We start from the raw sequence: 16,411 nt of genomic DNA, 5'->3' as shown, positions 1-16,411 counted from the left end.
TATTTAATATTGAGATCAATGAGGTTTCCATCAGTGTTTACATAGGTTGCCAGCAGAAATTATGAAACCAGAAAAGAAAAATGGTGACAGCTTGAGGAAGACAAAATAGAGATGGATCTAAAGACAAAAATGGGGGAGGAATGCAAGAGTTGGAAAGTGATACTAAGATTGCAGAGAACAGATAAGTGGGAGACAACAGGGTTATGATGTGGGATTCTCATCAGAAACAGCACTTGAAAGTCAAGAGCAACAGCTCTCCAGCCCCTTAAGCAGATGTGGTCTGCTAGGGGAAGTCAGAATTTAGGTAAAGTGAAGAGGTGGAGGGCAGAATATAGTAAATGATGTGTGCAAACAAGGTTAACATCTGCAAATTTTCTTTAAGATTTGTGATTTTGCAAACATCTCAACTGCTCAGAAATTCTGAAAGCACTTTAAAAGAAAGCTGGATTTAAGTGGATGCTTCCACGTTGAATGGTTTCTGTGCAAGATAAAATAAAATCAATCAATTAAAGGAAAAAGCTCTAGGAATAAAGACCATCTAAAGAATCTTGGACCCATGAACACAGGTACCAGTAGAGGAGCATGAAAATGGAAACTGAACTGTTTCTCGGGTGGAGGAAAATTATAGTTGGTTAGGTATCTAAATGGAAGTAGGTATCAAATGAATCCAAAACTTCTTTCCTGACTATGCATACTGATTCCTTTTCATGAGAGTATTTTCTGAATCGAAATGGTCCCATTGCAGTCTCTTCTCTACTTAGACCTCATTTCGTTCCTAGACCCTCTCATATGGTATATGAATACTGGAGTCAGAGAATAAACTTTCTTCTTTTCATATCTGTTTATCTCTTTTGCATTTAATATCTTCAGGGAGAAAAATGGAAAATTTTCATTCATTGGACAGTCTCTAGCTGTCAAGTGCTGTAGACATCATCTCATTCACCTGTTACTTAATCTATTCAAAACCTAGTTTTCTCTACTATAAAGTATATAAAATAAACTATATTTAATTCCTATTATTGTGATGATCATAAGATAATGGTATAAACTGATTAAACCAATGTCCGGTCTTTATAACTTAACTTATATGACCTTTTTAATGAAAGGTCATTTACTATTATAGATTATAGCACAGATTCTGGAAACTTCTTGCTTAGGTTCAAATGCTTACTCTTTTACTTACTAGCTGGGTGATCTCGGGTACCTTACTAAGCCACTATAACTCAGCCCTCTCATCTCTAAAATGGAAATAAAATTAGAGTTGACTTCATAAGACTGTTCAGTCTATTAAATGAGTTATTATACATAAAGCACTGAAACCAATGCTTGGTACAAGTTAAGGGACAAATACGTATCAACTCTTATTTGTGAGGGCAGTAATGGTGATTGTAGGCAGAAGTAGTGATTCTTAATTTTTTGGTATGCTATGGAATGCCCTCTCCTAACTTGATGACTTTTGGGAACCCTTCCCCAGGAAACAATTATATTTATAACTGAATTCACACAAAATTTTTCATGTTATTTAAACATTTGTGAACTTTTGAACCCTATCTGTGGATCACAGGTTATGAATCCCAAGTTTGAGCAATATTTTGTATAAATTAATTTATAAAAAAGTAAAAAGGACAAGGACATGTTGTCCTTATGCTGTGTATTATGAAATACTGTGGGAAATATTTCCTTTGTGTGTTAAGACATTTATTTTGGGGAAAAAATAAATATATGATAACATGAAAAGGTTTGCAGTTGATGGCATTTACATAAAATGTCTGTCAAATTTCTCAGTTGCTAAATTTCTGAAACGTAGTTTTACCGAGGAAAAGAACAGCATGGCTCAGCATGACAAAAATAATACATGAACTCTATTCCTCAAAACATCCAACACCTGCCAAAGTAAACAACATGAATACTGGTATTTTGCCAGCATTAAATTACTTGAAATGGGGTACAAATCTCTGAGTCTCCCAGTATTTAGGTAGTGAAATTTTTACATCACTATTATACTTAAGAACAAATTCTTCATCTGCTTTCTCAGAGAAATAAGAATTTAATATTGTTATGATGTGAACAAGCAACAGCCATTATTCCATTCCATTATTTCCATTCCATTATTTAAAACCTCAAGATACTAGGATTTGGTTATAGTTCAAAACATACATTACAATTTGCACCTTGAATTAAACTATGTTTTTTAAAACAGTGTGTTTTGCAGAAGACAGTAAAATTTTCAATTAGCTTTTGACATTTCCTTATATAGCTTACACAGTAAGTAGAAAATCTCGTCTTCCTTTGATAAGTGAGAAACAAAAATATTTTCTCTAAGAGAAGAACTGCATAGCACCAAGAGCGAGAATGATCTGTGAAATCAAAGTGGATGGTGACCGTGGATTGGTCGAAGATCATGTTTGGCACACAAGAGCTTTAATTTAAATTCCTAATTAAAATTAAACTGTTGGGCCAGTTGAAATGGTTCTAGACTCATAAAGCTTGTGTTATTTGTTGTCTCCTATTATCTGTCTAACATTTCTGTTTCCCTTATCCTCCATTTGGAAGCCCTTCTCCATCAGAGATAACATTCAATTCTCCACTCAGAGGACCACTACTCCTGGTCATGCATTGGCCAGGTGCACCCCACAGCCTCAAGTCATTCCTTACTCGGCAAAATGCTGATTTTTCTTGAATACTCAGTTCAACTAATTATCATTAAGTTAATAATAAATAATAGCATATTACCACCTCACTAGTTTACTAAAATGTAAATAATCGTGTATATATAATAATGTATGTAATGCTAAACTATCTCCTGGGTTATGGTTGTAAATGAGTTACTCCACTTATAACACTTAAAATAATGCCTGACATAGAGGAGAAGCTCAATACATGCTGGATATTATTATTATTATATATAATAGACTGCTGTGTAACAAAATAATGCATGTTATAGTTTAAAAGCTCACTCCAATTAGAATGTAATTTAAGTTACAGTTCAAACTGATGATTGCTCTCAATGATATTTATAGATTTTTATTTCATTCATACATATCACCTTGGATATGTATGGTCATAAGAAATGAAATAGAGCAAGTGCTAGTAGTCTAACGTAAAATCTTTTTATGAAAGAAATAATGAAGAGAAAAAAATCTGATTTAAAAAGGGATTGACATTTTTATCAATTAGTGCTTTCTGAAAGTAAAATGCACTGCTTCTGATGCAAGAGGATCTTTTTAATGACAGATAAACAGAACCTAGAAAACAGATGCAAATGATATTTTATGGAGAAATAAATGACACTAGATGACAACTAGAGTATTCTTTAGCTCTTCCCTGCTATGTTTCTAACAAAGTATTTGTATCTAAAAACATATTACTTCATCAATCAGATCAATACGTATTTGTTGAGGGGCTCCTATGTGCCTGGTGCACTGAGCAAGACAATGTGGGTGAAATGATAAACCAAATGGATTGGTTCTCTGTTTCAATGTTGCATTACATCATGAATAAATAACTACATGTCTTATGTGGTTGTAAACTTCTTCAATTATTACAAGATTGTAACACACTAAACCAGCTTTTGAGGATGACATTTCAGAGAAGGTAGTCTATACAGTCTACACATTTCAGAGAAGGTAGAGCTTGTGCCCTCTCTCTGTCAAAAGCATTAGCCTTTTGAAGAGAAATATGGAATTCAAGATCATCTTTAAACATTGGAAATTGCCTGGAGAAAGCTCTAGAGTCAAAAAGAAACAATAGGTTTACTAAGAACTGAGAGCAGGGCATTCTCTAGCAAAGCTGGAACTGCAAAGGTTGAGATTAATCTGCACTTGATCTTAGCTAAAAGGCCGAGAAGCGATGAGATTAATCTGACGACGCAGGCAGTATGATCCTATTATGGAGAATTGTAGGCCACATTACCAATCTTCCAAAGAGATTCCAGCTTTTCTGACTGGAAAATGCACCCTAGCTTTAGAACAGGTCTCTTGGCTAATTAAATATTAAAATATCCTATCATGCAAACTGAGAAGCACAGGAACTGGAAAGAGTAGGATCGCAAATTAGGGAGCAACAAAGCATTTAAAGGAGCTAAAGGAGGTGAAGTCAAGGAGGAAAGATGTACTATTTTGATTGAAGTCATAGTATAAAAATAAAAATGGTGATGGACGTATCTCACGTTAAGTCTCCAGTTTTTCTGATACATCAAAAGGCAATGCCTATTCTCCATAGCATCCTTATAATCTCTCTCTCTCTCTCTTGCACAGAAAAAAACAAGCAGAAAAGCGTTGGTAAACTTATCCCCAGGATAAGTCAAAGTCAAAGGATAAGTCTAAAGTCAAAGCCTGAAAGCACCAAAATATCTTAAAATCATTTCTTGCACAAGGACTGTGAAGAAAACTCTCACAGGATAACAGCAAAACAGATTTACAACAAATGCTGTACATAACTAAATCCCCAAAATGATGCAACATGACATTTTCATGTTAGAAATGAGTTGGAGTTATGAGCTACATTTCAAAACGTATTCTTTCCTTTGTCCCCTTTTTTGCAGCTTGTTGATTTGTATTCAGTTATATGCAGATGAAAAGGTGACCAAGCTCGCAAGTATTAGTTTCTGGTCTCTAGCTATCTATTGAGTTTTGGTTTCTGTGTCAACACAATAAATTTGAAATAAAAATTTGAAATAAAATTTGAATAAATTTGAAAAATAAATTTGAAATAACAATAATAATTTCATAAATCTTACAGTAATAGTAGCTTTTTAATTCTACCTTTCAAAGGACATTTAATACATTAATTAAGCTTCAAGTCACCCAGTATTTATACTCTGCACATTTTACAGATGGTTAAGTCTTATTACTAAGATGTTAAGCGATTTCCGAAAGTAGTCTGTAATTGAAGAAGTTGAAAATAAAAATCTTGATGTGTGCTTGTACTAACCCCTGGCCATCTCGTACTCTGAAAAACGGCCTATTAGCCAGAAAGAATTTGCTTTTCTTCTACCTCTTCATGGAATAAAGTAAGACCTTTATTGTTATGCTGTAAGAAATTGGGGAATAAGTTCAATATCACATTTACTGACCATAAAGTATGTTCAGTAAAACAAATACTTTATAAATATTAAAATAATATCTGTTCAACTGATGAAATAGGTGATGGGGATTAAAGAGTACACTTATCATGATGAGCACTGAATAAGGTATAGAATTGTTGAATCACTACACTGTGTACCTGAAACTAATGTAACACTGTATGTTAACCATATTGGAATTAAAAATAAAAGAAAGAGGAAAAGTTTAAAAAAAATAGTATCTACTCATTGACAACTAAAAACATTATAGAAAAATGGCAATAATTTATCTACATTTTTGGTTGTAGAAGGAAGAGAATAATGTTGGTTTCTCATAGTGTTTCTGAATTGGTAAAATACAACTTTTGGTTTGTTGAACACTGGCCAAGGTAAGTGTAAGAAGGGCAGTTTCATAGAATCCTGTACTTTGCAAAAGCATAATATGCTCCACATATGTAATATATTATTTGTATTAAAAATGTTATTGATTACTTTGAAATCTGAAAATAGATTACTGTCAACTGAGTTGGAAGCTGTTTAGAGAAAATGTTAAATATTCTAATGGAAAATGGGTAAATGATATAATGGACAAATCACCAAAGAAAATACAAATAGCCAATAGGCATGTGAAAAAAGGTAGTTCAAATAATGAGATCGCTGGGGTGCCTGGGTGGCTCAATAGGTTAAAGCCTCTGCCTTTGGCTCAGGTCATGACCCCAGGGTCCTGGGATTGAGTCCTGCAATGGCTCTCTGCTCAGCAGGGAGCCTGCTTCCCCCCCCCCCACACCACTCTGCCTGCCTCTCTGCCTACTTGTGATCTCTGTCAAATAAATAAATAAAATCTTAAAAAAAAAAGTGAGATCGCTTATTAAGTTAATGAAATAAATGCATTATGTATAGAAAGTTTTATGTAAAGAACATATTTTACTAATAATACTGAGTGTTCTTCCAATATATGGATATGTAGGACAATTTATATACTCCTGGCAGAACTCTGAGTTGGTACCATAACTCTTGAGAGCAATTTTCAGGATATTTTGAAAAATATCTTAGAAATATGCCCGGTTTGTGAGCTAACATTTCTCTGTCTAATTATATATCCTAATAATATGGGTTTATATAAAGAAAAATCTGAAAGACTATTTATTGCATGCCTGTTGCCACAGTAAAACTAGAAAACTAATTAAATATCCAACAATAATTTCTTTAGAAGTGATGGTGTTTCCATACATTTCCCTTTTAAATTATAAAAATTAAAAATGATGCTATGCAAGAATATTTAATGATACGGTAAAATGCTCACAACAGAATATTTTTAAAAGCATATTACAAATAATATTTACTACAAGCATGAGAAGAAGGGAATGTGTACACCTTAATATTAATAGCGGTCATCCCTGTGTGAAAATTAATGACACTTCTTAAAATTTTGAGTTTTTGCTTTCTGAATTTTCTTTTTTTCCCCATAATGGTCTTATATTATTTTTAATGTTTTTAATAAGCCATTTTTTTCTTTTACATTATTTTTCAGACTTGATGCTCTCAAGAAACCCTTAATTTTATTTTTTCTTCATATTTTTTCAACTTCTTCTTTTGCAGTTATTATAGATTCATTGGAAGTTGCAAATAAATGTACAGGGAGGCCCCCTGAGTCATTCTCTCAAGCTCTTCCAATGTTAATATCTTTCAAAATTCTAGTACAATATCAAAACTAGAAAACTGATATTAGCACAAGCCACAAGGGTTATTTAGATTTCATCAGCTATGTTTGTATCATCTCTGCATGTGTTTGTGTGTGTGTAGCTCTATGCAGTTTTATCACATGTAGCTTTGCATAACTATAACCACTATGAAGATAAAGTATAATATTATTCATTACACTTCTCCATGTTACCCTTTTATAACCATGCAATCCCCATCCCCTGTCATTTGCTATTTACTAATCAGTATCCATCTCCATTCTTTTATTTCACAAATGTCATATAAATAAAATCACACATTATATAACCTTTTGAGATTGGCATTTTTCACTCAATTACAATTTCCTTGATGTTCATACAAGTTGTTGCATATACCAACACTTTATTATTTTCCATTGCTAAGTAATATTCCATGGTATGGATTCATACTGGTTTAACCATTCAGCACAGGACAGGTGAGCAGGTTCCAGTTTAAGGCTACTACAAATATACCTGCCTTGAACTTTTGTGTACAAGAGTACTAAGCACTTTTGTGTACTTATTCTACAGGAGAATAAGTTTTCATTTCTCTGAGATAAATGTTGAAGGGCAAAACTGTGAGATCTTATGTCAAACTATTTGCCCATGTGAGTCTATCATTTAGCATTTCCACCAATAATCAAATTTCTCCAACTCTGAAACAAAGAACAAAATCGGAAGACCTACACAATATCTGATTTCAAAACTTACTGTAAAGACAGTGATCAAAACAATATAGTTGTAGCATAAGGATAGGTTTATACATAAATGGAAGAGAACTAAGAATTCAGAAATTATCCTTTACTTTTTGATCAACTGGTTTTCAACAAAGACACCAAAACATTAAATTTATGAAGAGCCCTTTCATTAAATAGTTCTGAGTAGCTAAACACACTCACGCACACACACACACCTATTTCTTATAACATACACAAAAATTAACTCAAAATAGATCATAAACATTGATCTAAGAATTAAAACTATACAACTTTTGAACAAAAACAATGGGTAAAAATCTTTATGACTTTGACTGACTCTAGTCAGAGTTCCTAGGTAGAACTTCTAAAACACTAGCCATTTAAAAAATGAAAGCTTGGACCTCTTAGAATTATAAATCTTTTATTTCATTTCAAAACACACCATTTAAAATGAACAACAGGGGCACCCAGGTGGCTCGGCTGGTTTAGCAGCTGCCTTAGGCTCAGGTCATGATCCCAGGGTTCTGGGATCAAACCCCCTGCTCAGTGGGGAGCCTGCTTTTCCCTCTGCCTGCCTCTCCTCCTGCTTGGGGTGTCAAATAAATAAAATCCTTAAAAAAATAAAATGAAAACAATCCACATGGGGGATATATTTGCAAACCATGTATTTCTTCCACCCAAAATATTTAAAGGACATTTACTATACTATAAGATAAAAAACCGGAATAAGAAAATGGACAAAAGACTTGAATAAACTTTTCACTAAACAAGACCTATAATTAGATCATAAGCACATGAAAAGGTCTCTGCATCATTAATTGCAAATTAAACAACAATGAGATAATACTTAATAGGATGCTTATAATCAAAAGACATTTAATCCCAAATCTGACAAGAATGTGAAGAAATCAGAGCCTTCATACACTGCAGGGGAAAGTCAAATTGTAGTTACTTTGAAGAACATTTTGTTAGTTAGCTTCTTAAAAGGTTAATCACAGAGCTACCACACAGCCCAGCAATTCCACTCATAGGATGCAATCCAAAATAAGTGAAAACATCTGTCCACCCAAACACTTGTATGTATATATTCTTGGCGGGATCATTCATGACAGACCAAATGTGGAAACAATCCAACATCTATCAGCTGTTGAATTCATTAAAAAAGTGTTGTATAATATACAACTGGATACTCTTATACAATTAAAATAATTAAGCACTTAGTCATACATTATAACATGAATATCAAACATGCTAGATATAGATATAAAATACTACATATTCTTATGTATTATTATGTACATATTATGTATTATATGAAGTGTCTAGAAAAGGCAGATTCTTCATATTATTTATAAAGACTGGAAAGCAGTTCAGGGTTGTCTGAGGCTTGGGTAGGGTTAAGAAATAATTATAAATATGCTCTTAAGAATTGTGTAGAGCAGTAGAAATATTTTTAAAAACTGTATTGTAATGATGAAAGCCCAACTTTGCTAAAATTAGAAAATTGGACAGTTACATTGGCTGAATTTTATGGTATGTAAGTTACATCTCATAAAGGTATCTTTTATTTAAAAATGTGTTATGAACTATTTCATATGAGGAAATATTATTGGGAAGAAAGGAGCGCCAAAGAAGACAAGAGACAGATTTGTAATGTCAAGGTAATTTTCTTCCTAAAATACTGAAGGTTATACGAGATAGGTAATAATTAAAGGGGGTGAATAATGCAATCAGTTTTGTGTTGTAGAAAGCTCTCTTGGTGATATGGAGGCAGACTAGGCTTGGTCTATGAAACCCAATGAGAAAATTATTGCAAAATCAAAGATGTCACAATTAAGGGGAAAGTGTAGATACCTTCAGGAGAAAGCAGTAGCAACAGTCCTAGGTGAGAAATTCAATTCCGAAGGATGGAGAGTATTAGCTAGGAAAATTATCATTTGCTTGGGAAACTAAATGGGGGTGGTCATAAAAATTAGGTAACATTGAGGATAGAGTTATTACTTGGACAGTGATAGTTAAAGAAAATGGAACTAAATGCACCACCGTTAAAATGGAAAATTTCCCCATCCAATTTGTTGGATATATAAATGAGACTGGTGCTCCCCATATAGTTGGGGACAAAAGATTAAGGTACAATCAATTTATATGTGGGAGCTAAGTTATTCTAAGGAGACTCAGGGAAAAAGAAAGGAATGAAAAGAACTTGGGGACAAGGACAGAGTCCTCAGCCATAGAGCTGTTTGAAGAGAAATGGCTAGGGAGGAAGAAAGTGATGTCTGGAAACCACCAGCCTTGAATGCCGTAGAGATTCTGAGTAATAGATTAAAGAGGGATCGTCAGGATAGAAGAATATGGAAAATAGTTATTTCTGAAGTGTTTGCTTTGAAGTAATTTTTGAGATATAGAAAAGGCTTTATCATGTATCTAGCATTTTCTCTATAAAATGAAATGAAATCTGAGGTCTGGAGATCTTACAGGGATCCAGAATAGTTTTGAAGATACATGGCTGAGATCTCTGTCTGCCTCAATTTTTTTTTTTTCTCACAAAATCAACTGTGTTTTCTGTTTTAAATAAAACATCATTTATTTTTACTTAAACAAGTAATATGAATATACTCTATGGGAAAAAATTGCAGATGAAACAAAAGATTTCTTGACACAGTCTTATTTCTCTCCCCTGGGATAAACACTATTGGAATGCTATTATGTAGTTTGTAGGCTTTTAAGTATGTATGATAGAAATATATAGTTTATGTGTGAGTGTTTTTCTGTATAGATGATATAAATTACGTATCTCTCCACAACTAGCTTTTTTTGACTGAAGAGTATGCATTGAAATTTTTCCATGTTCATACATTTAGAACTTCTGTTTTTTTTTCCACAGCTAAATACACAAAATTCAGCTCACTTTTTAATACTGTGATTAACTTAAATATTGCATGCATTGTTTAACTCTGTTAGCCTCATAGTTTTGCAATATTTGTGCTTCATCTGTTTTAAGAAGGAAAACATACTTACCACTGAGACTTTGTAATTCTTATTTGTCCCATTCTCCTTCACAAAGTCCCACTCACAAGATTTGTTATTTAAATGGCATTACATGCTTTTGTTCTACTATTATACAGAAGATATTTAAGTATCTATACATGTATATGCACAATTTATATATTATTCTATATACATATAACTTTTTCCTATTTACATACTTAGTATATGTATTCTCATGCAATAGGTTCATTCAGAAACCATTTTTTGTTATTCTTTTGTGTTTGGAATTTATTTATGTTGATGTCAAAGTTTTTGTTCCTATATTTTAATGATGACATTTCAATGTACAGATATGGCACAATTGGTTTTTCTATTGTTTTTTTATCTAGGTCGATTTCAATTTTCCAAGGTAACAATGCTGTTATGAGGGTCTGGCAAGATGGCAGAGGAGTATGGGACCCTATTTCAAATTGGTCCCCTGAATTGAGCTAGATATCTGCCAGACCACTCTGAACACCCACGAAATCAGCCCAAGATGTAATAAGATATTTCAGGATGTACATCAACAGAATACCTCTGGTGGCCAGTTTTGAGGTATGAGGTCTGATATCTGTGGGCAGATATCAGAAAATAAATGGAAGGGGGAGGGAGCTGCCATAAGTGCTGGGCTGGGCGGGTGAACTAACACAGGAGCACAAAAGTGTCCTGTGCTGGGGCCCAGGCACAGACTCAGAGACCAGTAGCCATGGGAGAAGGACTTTAGGGGAGCCCCCCAGTCTGAAACCTGGAGTTGTGGGGGCACACATGTGAACTGGGGGTGGCTGGTGGTTTTAAAAGCACAAAGGGCAGAGACATGCCTGGACCTGAAAGTGAGGGCTAGGAGTGCTGCTGTGTGGTGTGCAATCCAGGTTGCTGCAGTTTTTAAGCAGTATAGACAAAAATGGAGTCACTGTGACCTGTAGGGCTTTCTGGAGAATAGTCTGTGGTCTCTCTGTTCTGAGACAGAAGTTTGGACATAATTACTTCTGTTCTGACTCTTGGAAGGGACACAGAAAACTATCAGGGAAAGCTACCAGAGAACAAAAGCCCCCAAAACCAGTTTTCACTGAGCCCATCTCCCACTACAGGGGACAGGGCAATTCTGCACAAAGTTGCCTGAGTAACAGTGCAGCAGGCCCCTCCCCCCAGAAGACAGGTTAAAAGAACAAGAGGCCAAGAACCCTAAAGCTCCTATAAAACAGGTACATCTTGCTTGGATTGTGGTCAATAGTTTGGACTCTGTATATTCCCTCAACCATTTCTCACCAGAATGACTAGGAGGAGGAACCCCAACACAGGAAAAATTCAGTGACCTCTGCCACAGAACTAATAGATATGGACATAAGCAAGATGTCAGAAATAGAATTCAGGGTAACAGTTATACAGACAATAGCTAGGTTGGAGAAAACCATTAACGGCAACATAGATTTTGAAGGGCAGAAGTAAGAGCTGATCTGGCAGAATTTAAAAACACTACCAATGAAATCCAATCTAATATAGATACTCTAACAGCTAGGGTAAATGAGGCAGAAGACCGAATTACTGAACTAGAAGACAAACTGATAGAAAAATACAATCAGGAGAAGGCCTGGAACAAACAGATTAGAATTCATGAAAATAGAATTAGAGAAATAAATGATGTCATGAAACATTCCAATATCACAATTATTGGGATCCCTAGGGGGTGGAGAGAGAGAGGGGACTAGAAGATAAAGGTGAGCAAATCCCAGCTGAGAATTTCCCTAATCTGGGGAATTAAGCAAGTATTTATGTCCTAGTGGCAGAGAAGACACCCCCCAAGATCAACAAGGGAAGAGTGACACTCATGTGATAGTGAAAATTGTGAATCTTAAAATCAGAGAAAATATCTTAAGGGCAAGTAGGATGAAGAGATTCCTTACTACAGAGGGAGGAACATCAGAATAATGTCCAACCTGTCCACAAAAACCTGGCAAGCCAGGAAGGGCTGGCAAGACATATTCAGGACACTAAATGAGAAGAATATGCAGCCAAGAATCCTGTATCTGGCAAGGCTGTCATTTAGAATATATGGAGAGATAAAGAGCTTCCAAGACAGGCAAAGAATGAAAGAATATGTGACCACCAAGCTAGCCCTGAAAGAAATATTAAGGAGGGTCCTATAAAAGAAGAAAGAACCCAAGAGTGATATAGAATAGAAATTTTCAGAGACAATCTAAAGAAACAAAGACCTCACAGGCAGCATGATGACAATCAAAAGTTATCTTTCAATAATCACTTTCAATGTGAATTGCCTAAATGTTCCCATAAAATGGCACAGGGATGCAGATTAGATTAAAGAGACAGGACCCAACCATATGCTGTCTACAAGAGATGCATTTTGAACTGAAAGATACATCCAGACTGAAAGTGAAGGGATGGAGAACCATCTTTCATGCCAACGGACCTCAAAAGAAAGCTGGGGTAGCAATTTTCATATCAGACAAATTAACTTTAAATTAAAGACAGTAGTCAGACATACAGAAGGACACTACGTCATTCTTTTTTTTTTTTTAAGATTTTATTTATTTATTTGACAGACAAAAATCACAAATAGGCAGAGAGGCAGGCAGAGGGGGGGGGGGAGCAGACTCGCTGCTGAGCAGACAACCCGATGTGGGGCTCAATCTCAGCATCCTGAGATCATGACCTGAGCTGAAGGCAGAGGCTTTAACCCACTGAGCCACTCAGGCTCCCCCACTACGTCATTCTTAAAGGGTCTATCTAACAAGAAGATCTAACAATTGTAAATATCTATGCCCACAACATGGGAACAGCCAACTACATAAGCCAACTATTAATTTAAAAAAAAAAAAAGAGAGAGAGATATTAATTAGAATATGTTAATTGTAGTGGATCTTAATATTTCACTCTCAGCAAAAGATCATCTAAGCAGAAAATCAGCAAAGAAACAAGAACTTTGAATGACACATTGGACCAGATGAATCTCATAGATATACACAGAACAGTCCACTCTAAAACAACAAAATACTCATCTTCTCAAGCACACACGTAACTTTCTCCAGAATAGACCACATACTGGGTCACAAATCAGGTCTCAACTGATACCAAAAGATTGAGATTATTCCCTGCATATTCTCAGACCACAGCGCTTTGAAACTGGAACTCAATCACAAGAAAAAGTTTGGAAGAAATTAAACACTTGGGAGCTAAAGACCATCCTGCTCAAGAATGTTTGGGTCAACCAGGAAATTACAGAACTTAAATAATTCATGTAAACCACTAAGAATGAAAACACAATGATCTAAAACCTACAGGATAAGGCAAAGGTAATCCTAAAGGGGAAATACATAGCCATCTAAGCCTCCCTCAAAATAATTGAAAAATCCCAAATACACAAACTCCCTTTACACCTTAGAGAACTGGAGAATCAACAACAAATTAAGTCTACCCTACACAAAAGAAGGAAAATAATTAAGATTAGAACAGAGATCAATGCATTGGAAACCAGAGATACAGATAAAGTAGAACACATCAACGAAACTAGAAGCTGGTTCTTTGAAAGAATAAGATTGATAAACCACTGGCCAGACTAATCCAAAGGAAAAGAGAAAGGACCCAAATTAATAAAATTATGAATGAAAGGGGGAGATCATGACTAACACCAAGAAAACAGAAATAATCATCAGAAATTATATCAATAGCTATATGCCAGTAAGTTAAGAAACCTAGAAGATATGGATGCATAAACCTATAAACTTCCAAGACTGAAACAGGAAGAAACTGACAATCTAAATAGACCAAAAACTAGAAACAAGATGAAGCAGTGATCAAAGACCTCCCAAAAAACCAGAGTATAGGACCTGATGGATTCCCTGGGGAATTCTACCAAATATTCAAAAAAGAAATAATACCTATTCTCCTAAAGCTGATTAAAAAATAGAAAAAGAAGGAAAACTTCCAGATTCTTTCTATGAGGCCAGCATCACCTTGATCCCCAAACCAAGCAAAGACCCCATCAAAAAAGAGAATTTCAGGGATGCCTGGGTGGTTCAGTTGGTTAAACAGCTGCCTTCGGCTCAGGTCATGATCCCAGGGTCCTGGGATGGAGTCCCACATTGGGTTCCTTGCTCGGCAGGGAGCCTGCTTCTCCCTCTGCCTCTGCCTGCCTCTCTGTCTGCCTGTGCTAGCTCGCTCTCTCTCCCTCTGTCTCTGACAAATAAATAAAATCTTAAAAAAAAAAAGAGAGAATTTCAAACCAATATCCCTGATGAATATGGATGCCAAGATCCTAGCTAATAAGATCCAACAGTACATTAAAAATATTATCCACCACAACCAGGTGGGATTTATCTCTGGGATACAAGGGTGGTTCAACATTTGCAAATCAATGTGATAGAACAAATTAATAAGAGAAGAGAGAAGAACCCCATGGTCCTCTCAATTCATATAGAAAAACCTTTTGACAAAATACAGCATATTTTACAGATTAAAACTCTTCAGAGTATAGGTATAGGGGGAACATTCCTCAACTTCATAAAATCCATCTATAAAAAACCCATAGCAAATATCATTTAACAGGGAAAAGCTGAGAGCCTTTCCCTTAAGAACAGGAGCACTACAGGGATGCCCACTCTTGCCATTCTTGTTCAACATTGTACTAGAAGTCCTAGCAACAGCAGACAACAAAAATAAATAAAATGTATTCAAATTGGCAAACTCTCTTCACAGATGACATGCTACTTTATGTGAAAAACCCAAAAGACTCCACCCCTAAATTACTAGAACTTATACAGCAATTCAGTAATCTGGCAGGATACAAAATAAATGCACAGAAATCAGTTGCTTTCCTATACACTAACAATGAAATTGTAGAAAGGTAAATTAGAGAATCAATTCCATTTACAGTAATACCAAAAACCATGAGATACCTTGGAATAAACCTAACCAAAGAGGTAAAGGATCTATACTCAATGAACTACACAACACTCATGAATGAAATTGAAGAAGACACAAAAAGATGGAAAATATTTCATGCTCATGAAATGTTTATTCTCAGAAGAATAAACATTGTTAAAATGTCTATGGTGCCCAGCGCAATCTATACTTCCAACACCATCCCAATCAAAATACCATCAGCATTTTTCAAAGTACTGGAACAAACAATCCTAAAATTTCTATGGAACCAGAAAAGACCCTGAATCACCAAGGAAATGTTGAAAAAGAAAACCAAAACTGGGAGCATCACGCTGCCTGATTTCAAGCTCTACTATAAGCTGTGATCACCAAGACAAAATGATACTGGTACAAAAACAGAAACATAGACTAATGGAACAGAGTAGATAGCCCAGATTTGGACCTCAACTCTGTGGTCAACTAGTCTTTGACAAAGCAGGAAAAAATATACAATGGAAAAAAGACAGTCTCCGCAACAAATGGTGCTGGGGAAATTGGACAGCCATATAAAGAAGAATGAAACTCAACCATTCTCTTATACCACGCACAAAGATAAATTCAAACTGGATGAAAGACCTCAGTGTGAGACAGAAATCCATCAAAATTCTAGAGGAGAACATAGGCAGTAACCTCTTTGACATTGGCCACAGCAACATCTTTCAAGACATGTCTCCAAAGGCAAAGGAAACAAAATAAAAAATAAACTTCTGGTACTTCATTAAGATCAAAAGCTTCTGCACAGCAAAGGAAACAGTCAAAAAAACAAAGAGGCAACCCATGGAATGGGAGGATATTTGCAAATGACACTGCAGACAAAGGACTGCTATCTAAGATCTATAAAGAACTTCTCAAACTCAACACCCAAAAAACAAATAAGTAAAATAAAAAAAAAAAAATGGGCAGAAGACATGAACAGACACTTCTCTAAAGAAGACATACAAATGGCTAACAGACACATGAGGAAGTGTTCA

This window comes from Mustela nivalis (assembly GCF_964662115.1).
Source record: "Mustela nivalis genome assembly, chromosome: 13".
NCBI lineage: Eukaryota > Metazoa > Chordata > Mammalia > Carnivora > Mustelidae > Mustela > Mustela nivalis.
This window is presented reverse-complemented; position numbering follows the sequence as displayed.